At 44.8% G+C, this 15528-nt stretch overlaps 1 protein-coding gene across 6 annotated transcripts in view; it reads left to right on the top strand.

Annotated features, from left to right (window-relative positions):
* The first annotated feature begins 676 nt into the window (after nt 1-676).
* Nucleotides 677-15528, top strand: part of LOC137653712 (kynurenine aminotransferase-like) — a 77157-nt gene continuing 62305 nt past the window's right edge. Inside the window, exon 1 of one of the 6 annotated variants that reach the window (XM_068387301.1) lies at nt 677-782. The gene's annotated coding sequence lies outside the window, so the exon portion shown is untranslated. Of the gene's footprint in view, nt 858-15528 lie in introns of all 6 variants that reach the window. The other 5 variants (XM_068387300.1, XM_068387303.1, XM_068387305.1 and 2 more) reach the window with 5 other exon arrangements.

The following is a 15528-nucleotide window of genomic DNA, read 5'->3' as shown; positions in this document are numbered from 1 at the left end:
GAGAGAAAAGTTATGAAATTTACACAGGTATCCGGAACCCAACTCCAATCAGCTGATAAATGTAAACATTCTTTGAAAGTTGAAAATATGTCTATCCAGTAGTGTAAACTGTGCAATGCATTGTAATAATATGAAAGAGTCACTCCCAAGATTAAGAAAATTTATAGCAATTGAGAATCCATGGATATCTTTTAATTCTCAAATACAAATTTTCTTGCAACTTAATGAAATATCCCAATCCAATCAGCTGATTAATGTAAACATTCTTTGAAAGTTGAAAAGATATCTAGTCAGTAGTGTAAACTGTGCAATTTATTGTAATAATATGAAAGAGTTAATCCAAAAATTAAGAAAATTTATAGCTATTGAGAATCCATGGATATATTTTAATTCTCAAATAGAATTTTTTTTGCAACTTAATGCAACGTCCAGATGCTATTTCTAACTAAATTCACAGCAAACGGTTCTAAACAGCAATTGTTTGAACATTGACTTTTATACGTAAACAAGGATTCCCTTGCTAATAATAGTAAAATATAAATTCATTGCAAAAATATGATATATTAATAGTAAAAAAAATAAGAAGTAGATATGCACAATAATTCAAAATGTTATATCAAATGTATTTCTAATCAGTAAGTCAAAACCAAAGATGTAACATCATAATCGAACACTAAAACCAAATCATTGTAAATAATAATTTTTCCTCGCCGCGTTCGTAATCGAACGTCACAGGCCGAAGTATTGCCCCTGTGAGCTATCTAATCACCCGCATCCCTAAGGTACACATTGCATCTGCAATTCACCATTCCGTTGGAGTAGAGGGTATTTTTCTGTCTTGACAACTTATTCTAAAGGTTAGGGATATTTCGTGCTTGACCTCTATTTGACTTAACCATCGATAGAAGACGGTTTTCTTAGACATAGAATTAGTTTAGGGTAGTGTAGTTGAATGCCGGTTAAGTCATTTTATAGTTTTCATATCGTTGGCTCTATATTTTTTATTTGATTTTATTGTCGAGATAGTTGCCATACCGGTTATATGCTTTCCATGTGCGCTTAGCTTAACATCGTAAGGTACCATATGGTTGAGGTACCGGTATTGCCTTAAACTACTTTTAGTTCATTAGCGGTATTAAACGAGCTAACTTATAAACCACCTGTAGGTATAACACTGGGTGATGTAAGAATTTTGTTAAGCATAATTATTGAACTTGGCGGTAGCCAATAGGGGGTTAATGCTACAATAGTTTTTATAGTTTATATAGGAAATATTTATTTTAATGATGTCACTGTTCTTAAGTTATTTTATTTTTCCTTGTTTCCTTTCCTCACTGGGCTACTTTCCCTGTTGGGGCCCCTGGGCTTATAGCATCCTGCCTTTCCAACTAGGGTTGTAGCTTAGCATTTAATAATAATGATTAAATTTCTGGCCAACTACAGGAATCCTGTATTTTATTAAAGGTAAATATTTGATACAGTACTAGCCAAATACATAAACAATATATTGTTATGACTCAATATTTTGTTTTAGGCATTTCTCACCTTGATTTTTGGGGCAAACCACCCGTTCATTAGTTTTTGGACCCCTTATGTAAAGATTATGGGGGACACCAGTAGGAAACTGGGGTGTTTTTGGATGGGTAAAAATAAACGAGTGATTTGCAGCAATAATAAGGGTCAGAAATATAAAATAAACACAAGATAACCAGTTGAAAAAATATATGGTTCATGTAAGTAGCTGAAAACAGGACAAAATAAGATTATTTGGTAATTTTGTATATTATTCCATGGTAATGTAACCTAGGAAAAAAACTACCGTTTCTTACAGAAAAAATAACGATCTCTTCAAAAATGACACTCGTTTCCGTCGCAAATGAATAGTTTCAGAAATATATATACATCTATATCCTACGATAATGGGGGACCCCCAGTGGGAACTCGGGGTTTTGGGTGGGGAAAACATACTGGGGAAACGATATATAATTGTTTTCCTATAGTAAATAACGTGAATTAAGGGAATTTGATGTTCATTTCAATCGGAAACAAACAGATCAACCAATTCGGATAACTTTAAGATGCACGGTGTCACTTCTCTTACGAACGAACGATAACATTAGCAACGTTACCAATAATACATAGTGTTACCAACGTTGACGTATGGTACACAGAGTTACCAACGGCACGTTGACATTACTAAAGATAGTAATGATAGATATCTCCATATATTAAATAATTTCTCCATATAAGTTTTACTCAATATATAAAATGTACAAAAAGGGCACAGAACCTAACAAACCCACCTAACCTAGCCTAGTAGTATGACAGGTCACAAAATAACATTTGATCTACATCGGACGTTGGCAGCACTGGTTACTGTATTTTTTCATGACACAATCTTTGCAACGGCGCCTCCAAAGTTTATTCATATATACTGTTTTGTATTTTCCTCCAGTTATTATAATTTCAAGAAGGTAATGTATAGAGAAGAAAAGGCTTGTTCTACGTTTATATAGCGATTCCCCAGTATGTTTTCCCCACCCAAAACCCCGAGTTCCCACTGGGGGTCCCCCATTATTGGAGGATATAGATGTATATTTATTTCTGAAACTATTGATTTGCAACGGGAACGAGTGTCATTTTCGAAGAGAGCGTAATTTTTTCTATAAGAAACAGTAGTGTTTTTCCTAGGTTACATTACCATGGAATAATATACAATGAAACCGATTATTTAACACTTTTGAGATTTGTAAAAGGTACAGAACCTATCAAGCCCTCCAAACTTAACCTAGTAGGGGGTGTATGTATGATAGTGGGCACCTGCATGTATGATTACGGCTAACTTAGAATACGGCAGTGTAAGGGGGGTTGCTGCCCCGGGTTAGGTAAGTAGGTAAGGACACGGCTTTGTAGGTTAGGTTAGGGGGGAAAGTTGAGCTTAGTTGATGTCCATTTTTAATCCACAAGGGAGGAACTGGCCGCTGATATACAAAGGCTCCTCTAGTAGTTCCCAGGTCATAACCCCTTGCGCGGGTGGGGGTCAAGCTCCCTTGACCCCCCTTTCCGGGTCAGAAACTTGAAATAAATTAAAATAAATAAATCCATACATTATGATAAAGTAAATCACAAATGATTCCTTACCTTATGATTGACAGCTGTCCTTTTTTTTTTTTTTTTTTTTTTTTCCCCTTGTCTCTTCCTTGGCAATCTTTACAGAAACAATGCAGTAGAAAATGTGTTGGTCTTCCTTAAATACTATGTCAAGATTGCGCTTGGGATACTTCAACCTTTGAGGGATAAAACAATGAGCTTTTAAAAAATGTGCATCATTATTTTGCAATTATGTTTTAATTTAACATGAGAAATAATACCTTTACACTGAACGCAGAGCATTTCCATTGTAATTAATTGCTGACATAAATGAAATTACACCAAATTTTGAAATTGATTGTACTTCTCTAAAGTTCCCTCTTGGAGACTTCTTTATGTATTGGTGTTGAAGTTGAAACTGAAGGGGAGGGTGGAAAAAAAATGACTGTTGTAGAACAACATCCGGGAACTTATGAAGAAGTAATTGTAAGCTGTTAATTGGTTTAAAAAAAACAAAAACATCTGACTGATACGTCATTGTAAAAGCACAGATAGCTCCCCAAACCGATCGAAACTAACCATGCATAATAAACCCCTTTCAGTTTCTCAGTTGTAAACAATGAGCTGTGAGCGAAAAACATACTTCATATATTCATTGACCAATATGTAAGTTATTATGCACCAGCCCCTATTAAACACATAGAGAAAAATACCAAACTAGCCAGCACTCTTTCATTTGTTATAGTGAATTCCAGTTTCGCTAGGAATTAAAGTATCATATATTAGCTTTTAAAATATTTTGTGCATTTCTAACCAATGTTACATGGGTTATCAATTCTTCTGTTATCACAGTTATGGAAGGACTTCAGTGGAAAAAGTGAATTGCAGTGGTAAGAAGAGGGTAAAATGTTAACTATGTGAAAAGTTGTTTTCTGTGATTGCTATTTACCTCTACTTGGATTACTTGTTGGTCATATTTACCATTCTACAAATTCCCACTTCGTGTATGATCAGTATCAATCGCAATAGTCATTGCAGTGATAATGCAAAGATGGGTAAAATTTTGTCCTAGCAGCATCATTATTAATTATTGTAATCAGATCCCTTTTTTTCTAACCAATTGGGAGCATCATCTACTTATGTAAACTGTCATAAGACACTGTGTTGTTACTCTTTGAACATCCTACTATCTCGTAAGCGGAGAACTGGTAATGTGAGAGGTTCAGTTTAAGAAATGCTTTAACCTTATTTTCCCTAACCTAATCTAGCATGCTGGGTTCTACCCAACTCCAACTGTACCTCCAATCATCATGATATAAAGCGCTGCAAGTCTTATGAAAGTAAAATTCTTGGATGTGCCCAAATCTAACCTAACCTAGATGCCAAGTCTCGGCTGACGTTTGGTCCTAGACACTGCACCTACCTTGATTCAGAGTGCTATAAGTCAAAGGAAGCACAGAAATGAACTCCTATCTAGTTCTACTCATCATATTGTAACTGAATATTGGGCCAGTCCCTGTCTGCCCCAATTGCATTGCTCCATGTTTCTTAAAAAAAGTTTTATTAAGTATAGGTGGAGAGTTGATGTAATTTTCTCTAACAAAACTAGTAAATTGCTTCTTAACTATCTTACTCTATTTTTTGGGGAAGGGATCCATTTGTCAGTGGAAGGAATTGCTTCTAATTGAGTACAGTGAACCCTCGTTTATCGCGGGAGATAGGTTCCAGACGTGGCCGCGATAGGTGAAAATCCGCGAAGTAGTGACACCATATTTACCTATTTATTCAACATGTATATTCAGACTTTTAAATATTTAACTTAGCCGGTGAATATATAGCTGCAACTCTGTTGCTCGACAGACAAAAACTGTACAAAAAAACTCGCCAGCGATCGCTATACAGGTTGCGGGTGTGCCCATCAGCGCCATCTGTCGGCCAGATACCAAGCTCTATGTAAACAAAGACTCAATTTTCTCTCTGTCGACGTGTCGGCAAGACGTACTTTACTCGCTGTTGCTAACTGGAGTTTTTCACATCATCTTTGGTGAAGTACTATATTCTGGTTTTGAGCTTTCGCTGTGCAGGGTTTTTCTTCAAATAAATCCTTGAACTCTTTTTTTGTATCGGATTCATTGTTGATGACTTAGATCGTTTTTTGGAATTTTCCCTTGACCAATTCAAAATGGCTGACCCTTCACAAGTTCCCAAATTTAGAAAATGCAATGCTAGGGACTGTTCTAGGCGTCTTCCAAAGGCTTCTATCGACCCTCACACTGTTTGTTCCAATTGTCGGGGTAAAACCTGTCAATTGGAAGATCGGTGTGAGGAGTGCGTGGGCCTTTCGGAATTCGATTTTATCGAATTTGAAAAGTACACACGCAGGCTAGAGAGAAATAGAATTAGGAGAAGTTCTTCTAGGTCTATTGATGTTTCCTCTCCTCATGCCCCACAACCTATTCCTTCCCCTGTAGTGGTTATTCCTAACCCCCCTCCTAGCACTCAGGAACCTTCGATGGCTGACATGATGCGTGCCATCCATGCCCTGGGGGAGAGAGTTGAGTCCCTTGCAAGTGACCGCAATCAACTCATGGCGGATGTTAAGGAGCTTAAGTGCCAAAGTGCAGTGGGAAGTGATAAAGTGCCAAGTGATAGTGTTGTGTAAAGTGTTGCGCTTGAGGGTTCGTCTGTTCGTGCCTGTCGTCCTCCTAGTCCGGGACCTCTTGCAAGCTCCCAAGTCCAGGGGAGAAGCAATGTCGCACGACGCATGGGTTCAAGAGGCTTTAATCAGCGAACAGACGTTCCCTCCATGGTATCAGGCGTATCTCCCCTACCTACGTAAGACGAGAGAGCCCATTTATACCTCGTCGTCTGAAGGTGTTTCTCGTAAGAAACTTTGGACCAAGGTCTCACGACCTTTAAAACGTAAATCGGTCCCTTCAGGACAAGTCCAACGTCCCGGTTGTAGCCACTGGGTCAGTTCGGACTCGTTGCCGTCATCTGATGACTGCTCACCTCCTAAGAGAGGCAAAGCGGTACCGCTTCAGTCACTAACACCGTCTGTCGCCGCACCTGCTCCCGTAGACCCTAAATGGGCTTTGCTGCAAGACATGCAGTCCAAGCTTACGTCTTTGATGCAGGACTTTCATGCGGAGAAGGTTGCTGCCGTACCTTCTAGCCAACAACCTTCCAAGCGATCGGTTGTGCGTCCTGTTGACGCTGAGGTAACCTTCTCGCGTCTACCAGTTGAGGTGGTTCCTCCGCCGATGCGATCCAGTGTGGGTTGCCAGCCGCACGTTGACGTTAAGCGACGCACGGAGGTGGTTGTTGACGTTCAGGACGTTCAACAACCATCAGAGGTGACTTGTTTTGACGCGGTGCGTCAACCTCCGCAACCCGGTGTGGTTCCCACTGCTCAACCCAGTCGGTCTAGACAGTCTGGAGTAGACGCTGTGCGTCCTCGCGCTTCCATGGTTGTTGACAGTTCACAGACTGTGCAGCAGTTCCATGACGTTGCGTCCGGCTCCGTCACGCATGCACCAGTGCGACCGGACTCAGCGAACCAGACGTTGCCCACTCCGTTGCCGTTTCCTCATCAGTTTTCGGATGAGGAACTTTCTGATGATGATGTTGCTGAACAACAAGACGATCAACAATCAGAACTGGACGAGCCTAAGTCAACTCAACCATCTTTGGACTTTAGAAAAGTCTTGGCTATTTTCAAAGAGTTGTTTTCTGACCAGTTTGTTTCTGTGGCTCCTCGTTCTCCGCCGTCAGAGTTTGTATTAGGCATGCCTTCTGCCGCCCCTGCCTTTACTAGACTCGTCCTCGCACGCTCGTCTAAGAGAGCTTTGCGGCTGATAGGAGACTGGTTAGAGTCCAAGAAGAGTTTAGGGAAGACAGCATTTGCCTTTCCCCCTACTAAACTCTCTTCCAGATCGAGCGTCTGGTATGCCACGGGAGAAGTTCTCGGCTTGGGAGTTCCTGCCTCTGCCCAGGGCGACTTCTCAAGTCTTGTAGACTCTCCCCGCCGCCTTGCCATGAGACGCTCGAAGATTTGTTGGTCATCATCGGACCTGGACCACCTTATGAAAGGGATCTTTAGGGCTTTTGAAGTCTTTAACTTTTTAGACTGGTGCTTAGGAGCCCTGAGCAGGAAAATCTCTTCGACAGATAAAGATTTTTCTTTGCTCATTATGTCCTGCATGGACAAGGCCGTCCGTGATGGGTCCAATGAGCTAGCTGCCTCATTCACGTCCGGAGTCTTGAAAAAGCGAGAGTCTCTCTGCTCGTTCCTGTCTGCTGGAGTTACACCATGCCAGAGATCTGAGCTTCTCTTTGCTCCCCTTTCCAAGTGCCTGTTTCCAGAAGTCTTGATAAAGGAAATTGCTGCTTCGTTAGTGCAGAAGGACACTCACGATCTAGTTGCGTCCTCAGCTCGCAAAGCTCCCCCTTTGCCTTCATCTTCCGCTAGACCGAGGATAGACACTCCAGCGTCTCGCTTTATTCCGCCCTTTCGTGGCAGAGCCTCCAGCAGAGGAGGTGCTCGTGCCGAAGGGAAGCGAGGGAAGAGGAAAGGATCCAAGTCCTCTAAGGGCAGAGTCTGACTGCCCGCAACTTCAGACAGCAGTGGGAGCCAGACTCAAGAACTTCTGGCAAGCCTGGGAGAGGAGAGGCGCAGATTCACAATCTGTGAAGTTGCTCAGAGAGGGGTACAAAATCCCTTTTGTACGCAAACCCCCTCTAGCAACGTCTCCCATCGATCTCTCTCCAAGGTACAGAGAGGAAGAAAAGAGACAAGCCCTGAAACTGGAAGTGTCTCTTTTGCTAGAGAAGGGAGCGGTGGTCAAAGTCTCGGACCTTCAATCACCGGGATTCTACAACCGCCTCTTCCTAGTTTCAAAGAAGACAGGAGGGTGGAGACCGGTGCTAGACGTCAGTGCTCTGAATGTCTTTGTCACAAAGACGAAGTTCTCCATGGAGACCACAAAGTCAGTCTTAGCAGCGGTCAGAAGGGAAGACTGGATGGTCTCCCTAGACCTAAGGGACGCCTACTTCCACGTCCCCATTCACTCAGACTCCCAACCTTTTCTGAGATTCGTTTTCGAAAATGTGATCTACCAGTTTCGGGCCCTGTGCTTTGGCCTAAGCACAGCTCCTCTCGTGTTTACGAGGCTGATGAGGAATGTGGCCAAATTCCTCCACTTATCGGACATCCGAGCCTCCCTTTATTTGGACGACTGGCTTCTCAGAGCCTCTTCCAGTCGTCGCTGTCTGAAGGATCTCAAGTGGACTCTAGATCTGACCAAGGAATTGGGACTCCTAGTCAATTTGGAAAAGTCGCAACTGGTCCCATCCCAAACTATTGTGTATTTAGGGATGGAGATTCACAGTCTAGCTTTTCGGGCTTTTCCGTCGGCCCCCAGAATAAGTCAAGCCCTGTTATTCATCCAGAACATGCTGAAGAAGGAACGCTGCTCAGTCAGGCTGTGGATGAGTCTGGTAGGGACGCTGTCATCCCTGGAACAATTTGTGTCACTAGGAAGACTACACCTCCGTCCGCTTCAATACCATCTAGCTTTTCACTGGAAAAAGGACAAGACGTTAGAAGCGGTCTCGATCCCGATTTCCGAAAAGATGAAGTCTTGTCTGACTTGGTGGAAGGACAACATCAACCTAGGAGAGGGTCTTCCCCTGGCTGTTCAGACTCCCAACCACGTTCTCTTCTCGGACGTGGGCTGGGGCGCGACACTAGACGGTCGGGAATGCTCAGGACTGTGGAACTCGAGTCAGAGGAGCATGCATATCAACTGCAAGGAGCTGTTGGCAGTACATCTGGCCTTGAAAAGCTTCAAGTCTCTCCTTCGAGGCAAATTGGTGGAAGTAAACTCAGACAACACCACGGCCTTGGCGTACATCTCCAAACAAGGAGGTACCCACTCACTGACGTTGTACGAGATCGCAAGGGACCTGCTCATCTGGTCAAAAGGTCAAGACATCTCCCTAGTAACGAGGTTCATCCAAGGCAACTTGAATGTCATAGCAGACTGTCTCAGTCGGAAAGGGCAAGTAATTCCAACAGAATGGACCCTCCACAAGGATGTGTGCAAGAGACTTTGGGCCACTTGGGGCCAACCAACCATAGATCTCTTTGCAACCTCGCTGACCAAGAGGCTTCCAATCTATTGCTCCCCAGTCCCGGACCCAGCAGCAATACATATAGATGCCTTCCTCCTAGATTGGTCACATCTGGATCTCTACGCATTCCCACCGTTCAAGATTGTCAACAAGGTACTGCAGAAGTTCGCCTCTCACGAAGGGACAAGGTTGACGTTAGTTGCTCCCCTCTGGCCCGCGAGAGAATGGTTCACCGAGGTACTTCGATGGCTAGTAGACATTCCCAGAAGTCTTCCTCTAAGGGTGGACCTTCTACGTCAGCCTCACGTAAAGAAGGTACACCAAAGCCTCCTCGCTCTTCGTCTGACTGCCTTCAGACTATCGAAAGACTCTCGAGAGCTAGAGGCTTTTCGAAGGAGGCAGCCAGTGCGATTGCTAGAGCAAGGAGAGCATCCACCATTAGAGTCTACCAGTCGAAGTGGGAAGTCTTCCGAGACTGGTGCAAGTCAGTTTCTGTATCCTCGACCAGTACCTCTGTAGCTCAAATAGCTGATTTTCTCTTATACCTGAGAAAAGGACGATCCCTTTCAGCTCCCACTATCAAGGGCTACAGAAGCATGTTGGCATCGGTCTTCCGGCATAGAGGCTTAGATCTTTCCAACAATAAAGATCTTCAAGACCTCCTTAAGTCTTTTGAGACCACCAAGGAGCGTCGTTTGGCTACCCCTGGATGGAATTTAGACGTGGTCCTAAGATTCCTCATGTCAGACAGGTTTGAGCCGTTACAATCAGCCTCCCTGAAAGATCTCACTCTAAAGACTCTTTTCCTGGCATGCTTAGCCTCGGCTAAAAGAGTCAGTGAGATTCATGCCTTCAGCAAGAACATCGGATTTTCGTCAGAAAAAGCCACCTGTTCGCTACAACTTGGTTTTCTAGCCAAAAATGAGCTGCCTTCTCGGCCTTGGCCTAAATCTTTCGATATTCCCAGCTTATCGGAGATTGTAGGCAATGAACTAGAAAGAGTCTTATGCCCTGTGAGAGCTCTTAAGTTCTATTTAAAGCGTACCAAACCTTTACGAGGCCAATCTGAAGCTTTATGGTGTTCAGTTAAGAAACCATCTTTGCCTATGTCAAAGAATGCTTTATCATACTTTATCAGATTGTTAATACGAGAAGCTCATTCACATCTGAGTGAGGAAGACCGAGCTTTGCTTAAGGTGAAGACGCACGAAGTTAGAGCTGTTGCAACTTCCGTGGCCTTTAAGCAAAATAGATCTCTGCCAAGTATAATGGACGCAACCTATTGGAGAAGCAAGTCAGTGTTCGCGTCTTTTTATCTAAAGGATGTCCAGTCTCTTTACGAGAACTGCTACACACTGGGACCATTCGTAGCAGCGAGTGCAGTAGTGGGTGAGGGCTCAACCACTACAATTCCCTAATTCCATATCCTTTTAATCTTTCTCTTGAAATGTTTTTAATGTTGTTTTTATGGGTTGTCCGGAAGGCTAAGAAGCCTTTCGCATCCTGGTTGATTTGGCGGGTGGTCAAAGTCATTTCTTGAGAGCGCCCAGATTAGGGGTTTGATGAGGTCCTGTTGTATGGGTTGCAGCCCTTGATACTTCAGCTCCTAGGGGTCTATCAGCATCCTAAGAGGATCGCGAGGCTCCGTAAGGAAGACGTACTTATAAGGCAGAGTAATCGTTCAAGTCGACTTCCTTACCAGGTACCTATTTATTTTGTTTTTGTTATTTTGATAACTTCTAAAATGAAATAAAAACTCTTAGCTCATAAAATGTAAACATATATTACTGGTCTCTACCCACCATCCTGGGTGTGAATCAGCTATATATTCACCGGCTAAGTTAAATATTTAAAAATGATATTTTAATTATAAAATAAATTTTTGAATATACTTACCCGGTGAATATATAAATTAAATGACCCTCCCTTCCTCCCCAATAGAGACGCAGTGGGACGAGGAGAAAATTGAGTCTTTGTTTACATAGAGCTTGGTATCTGGCCGACAGATGGCGCTGATGGGCACACCCGCAACCTGTATAGCGATCGCTGGCGAGTTTTTTTGTACAGTTTTTGTCTGTCGAGCAACAGAGTTGCAGCTATATATTCACCGGGTAAGTATATTCAAAAATTTATTTTATAATTAAAATATCATTTTTAAAACCTTCCCTTGTACGTAGTACTGTTAACAAACTACCCTTTAATGTACAGAACACTTAATGCATGTACTACAGTACCCTAAACTAAAACAGGCACAAATATTAAAGGCGATTTTATATCATGCGTTTCCTAAACACGCTAAAAAGCACGATAAAAAATGGCAACCAATGTTTTGTTTACATTTATCTCTGATCATAATGAAGAAACAAACTGGAGGTAGAGCTTTGCTTATTACCCAGACATATTTCCCATACTTTTCCCTTAGTACTACATCACATCTTCCTACTTTAGATATATATATATATATATATATATATATATATATATATATATATATATATATATATATATATATGTATATATATATGTATATATATATGTGTGTGTATATATGTATATATATATATATATTTATATGTATACACATATACATACCTACATATATACATACATACATATATACATAAATACATGCATACATATATATATATATATATATATATATATATATATATATATATATATATATATATTACTGTATATATATGGGTTATGGAAAAAATCCGCGAAGTGGTGAATCCGCGATGGTCGAACCGCGAAGTAGCGAGGGTTCACTGTACTCTACAGTATAGTTTAGCTGGAGATCTTTTATATGATAAAGCTTGAAAATTATTATACTCCCAATGAACACTCGTTACATTCAAGGAAGCTGTTGTTAAACTGAATACATCTGTGGGTAAGAATTAGGAGGAAATAGAACACTTTTAGATTCTCAAACAAAAGAATGTATGAAGTTTTCATGTGTTGAAATCATTAAGTAATTTTTATGTAACAGAAAAAGTCCCACAAGCGCTCGAGAATAGTACATGTACTATAAGTAAAAGTCATCTTTCAGAATAACAATTAACCTGTAATAAAATGGTACTTTTTTTATTTTTATCAAGTTTTTTAAATTGATTTTACTCTTTTTATTCCCCTATGTTAAATGTGCTAAAACAACCAGCACCCAACTTTGTTCTGTAACCGAAATACAAACCGCGCTATTTAAATAGGGTATTACTTTCGGCGTAGCTGAAATGACGAGCCATTAGAATTTTAACAAGGGTTTACTACCCCCTCACTAGTTAGCGAGGGGGTAGGGGAGGGGTAGCTAGCTACCCCTCCCCCCTCACACACCAGTGAACTAGTTTACTTTGCTTTTGGCCCAGGTGATGAACAGACGTGTCTGCTCTCACCCTCGCGTATTGACAGCCTTAATCTTTTTTTGCTTTTTCTTTCAGTTGTGTGTTTGGAAGTTGGCCTCTCTCTTTATCATGCGGAAGTGCCCCGGGTTACCAGACCGCTCTTGTGGGACATATATGTCGGCGGTCGAGACGGACCCTCACACCTTGTGTCTGTTCTGCAGGGGCCAACGGTGTGATAAGGATAAAGTTTGTAGTGAGCGCAGGGAGTGGTCTACCTCCCAGTGGGAGAGGTTTTCCCGGCGCCGAAAGAAGAAGTCCAAGCGGGATCTTTCTCCTTCAAGGATCTCCTTGAAGAAGGAAATCTCCAAGGACTCTTCTTTTGTTGCCCGAACCTCCTCCGAAGCTCCCACTCAATCGGTCTCTCCCGAGAGGCCGTCGAGTGGTAGCGTAGGCCGTACTTTAGTTGACCGACCTCGGGGTTCGGGAGAGGGAGTTGCCTCCCATAACGAGGCAGCTCCTCCTCCTCCTCCGGGGGAGGATTTATCTATGAATGTTGCTAATGATGATTTATTACAGCTTTGGGCTTCCTTGGGGCTTAAGGGTTCGCCCTCCAGGGAAGCCCTGTTTGACCTTATCTAGTTGGGAGCAGCTGTCAAACAGTCGCCGGTGATAGCGGAGGTTGACCCTCTGTCTATCGTCGACGTTGTTGTGGCAGAGGCATCCGGCGAGTTGGGTCAAACCTCTGCCTTGGGTGTTGATGTTGCTGAAGGCTTGGTTCCCCCCTCCGAACATCCTCCAAGGGAGGGGCCAAGTCCAACGGTCTCTCCTGCAGTTGATTCTCTCCCTCGGGGGAGTTCACTAACAGAGACTCCTCTTCGGAGGACTGACGATGGTGTTCCTGATGCCCCCAGAGGACGTATCCGACGCAAGGCTCGTCTTCCTCTTCGCCGTAGAGGCCTTCCTTCTCCCCACAAGGGAGTTAAGAGGCGCCTTTTTGGCTCCTCGCCCTCACAGACCCCCGCAGAGGATCCTCCTCACCGTGCTTTGACCGTTGCAGCTGCATCACTGGACCTCTCTGCAGATCGTTCGCGATCTCCTTCGCCTGCCAGACCTGCTGACCTTCCTTCTCCGTTCCTGGCAGCTGACGCGCTGTGGGTGTCTACGCACCTCGTTTTCCAACGGGCACCAGTCACTTCGGGGCAAAAGGGGCTTTCTTTCAATGTGAGTAAGTCCCTTAAGTGCCAGGTATCCCCTGCGTGCCCACGCTCTCCTGCACGCTCCCGCGCTATTGCGCGCAAGCACTTGCCTGTTCCTGATGTTCCTGAGACAATGATCCAGGGACAATGCGCCAGCGAGCTCCTGCTGCCGAGTCAACGCGCCAGCGTTCTCCTGCTCGCCACCGATCTCCTGCTAGTCAGCGCTCTCCTGCGCGCCAGCGCTCACCTCCGCGACAGTGATCTACTCCTCGCCAGCGCACAGCTGCGCGCCCTGATCCTGTTACGCGCCCCGCGCGCCCACGATCTCCTGCGCGCCCTCAATCTCCAGCTCGCCAGCGCTCTTCACCTGCTCGCCAGCGCGCACCTGCGCGCCATCGCTCGCCTGCGCGCCATCACTCGCCTGCGCGCCCTTGATCTCCGGATCTGAGCACAGGAAAGAGGAGTCGTCCCTCGCCTTCTCGCCAGCGATCTCCTGCTCGCCCTCGGAACTCGCCCACCCGTCAGCCCTCGCCTGCGCACCATCGCTCGCAGTAACCTTCGCGCGCACAGGTTCCAGCCCCTACTGCGCGCCCTTCCAGAGGCTTCCGAGATCCTGCGCGCCCATGAGCAATCTCCTTCTCGCGCTTCCACGCTTGATGGTCCTTCTGCGCGCCCTCTGTCTTCACCAGACCGCGCACCTGCGCGCCATCGATCTCCTGCGCGCACACGTGCATCATCTCCTGCGCGCCATCACTCCCCAGCATGCAGACGTGCCCACGAGCCTGCTCGCCGTAGATCACCTATGCGCCCACGCGCACCATCACCTGCGCGCCATCGCTCGTCTGCGCACCATCATTCTCCTGCTTGCCAGCACTTGCCCGCTCGCCCGCACACCCACGCGCTCCCTCGCCCGCGCGCGAACCCGGGATTATTCCCTCGCTCGAGCCTAAGCGCGATTCCCACCGTGTTTCGCAATGCGAGCTACTGAGTGAATCTTCAGGAACGAGAGCAGCTAGGTCGTCTCCCCCCCAAAGGATTGTCCGATTCCCTTCCCTCCAGAGGGAGTCTCTGACACTGCGTCTGTCAGTAAGCAGCCATGGTTTGAGTCCCTTATCAGAGCTGTCGTCCAGGCTGTTAAGCCTGCCTTCTCTGATTTGGGCCTCAAACTAAGGGCAGCTCTGACCCCACTGAAGAGGAAGAGAGGAGTAGAGGTCGTGGTGACTTCTCCTCGCGTCAAGCTGGCTCCTAAGAAGTCCGTCAGGAAGGCGCCTTCCCCCCCTCAGACGTTTTCTCCATCCCCTGTGGACGAGGATTTTCCGTCTTCACGGGAGTCTTCTGAGGTTAGACCATCTCCCACCGCACCAATTGGAGCAACCCCACCTCGAGCAGGAGAATTGTCCCGTGTTGGGGCGGGGAAGAGCCCTCAGGCTTCGTTGCTGGAGTCCTGTATCCCTCCTAGGAGGAAACCGAAAGACTCGAAGACCATCCCGAAATCTTCTTCCAGGATTCGACCAGAGCCAACGAGACGCGGAGAACGTCCACGTGTCCCTCCAAGAAGAGCCTTTGGGGACGGGAGACTTCGCTGCCAGTTCTCCAGGGGGAGAGCAGCAAGAGTTAGAGCATGCCTTCTGGCAGGTCTTGACTCTGATGAGGAATCTCAACAAGTTTCCGGACCCTGAGATTCCTCCTCGTGAGGGCAAGGACACGGTCCTGGACCGAGTCTTTGGTATTCAGAAACCCACTAAGGCCAGTGTGGCTCTGCCCTG

This window comes from Palaemon carinicauda, chromosome 14 (assembly GCF_036898095.1).
Source record: "Palaemon carinicauda isolate YSFRI2023 chromosome 14, ASM3689809v2, whole genome shotgun sequence".
In the NCBI taxonomy this organism is placed as follows: domain Eukaryota; kingdom Metazoa; phylum Arthropoda; class Malacostraca; order Decapoda; family Palaemonidae; genus Palaemon; species Palaemon carinicauda.
The sequence above is the reverse complement of the archived record's forward strand: the minus strand, read 5'-3'. Positions and strand labels throughout refer to the sequence as shown.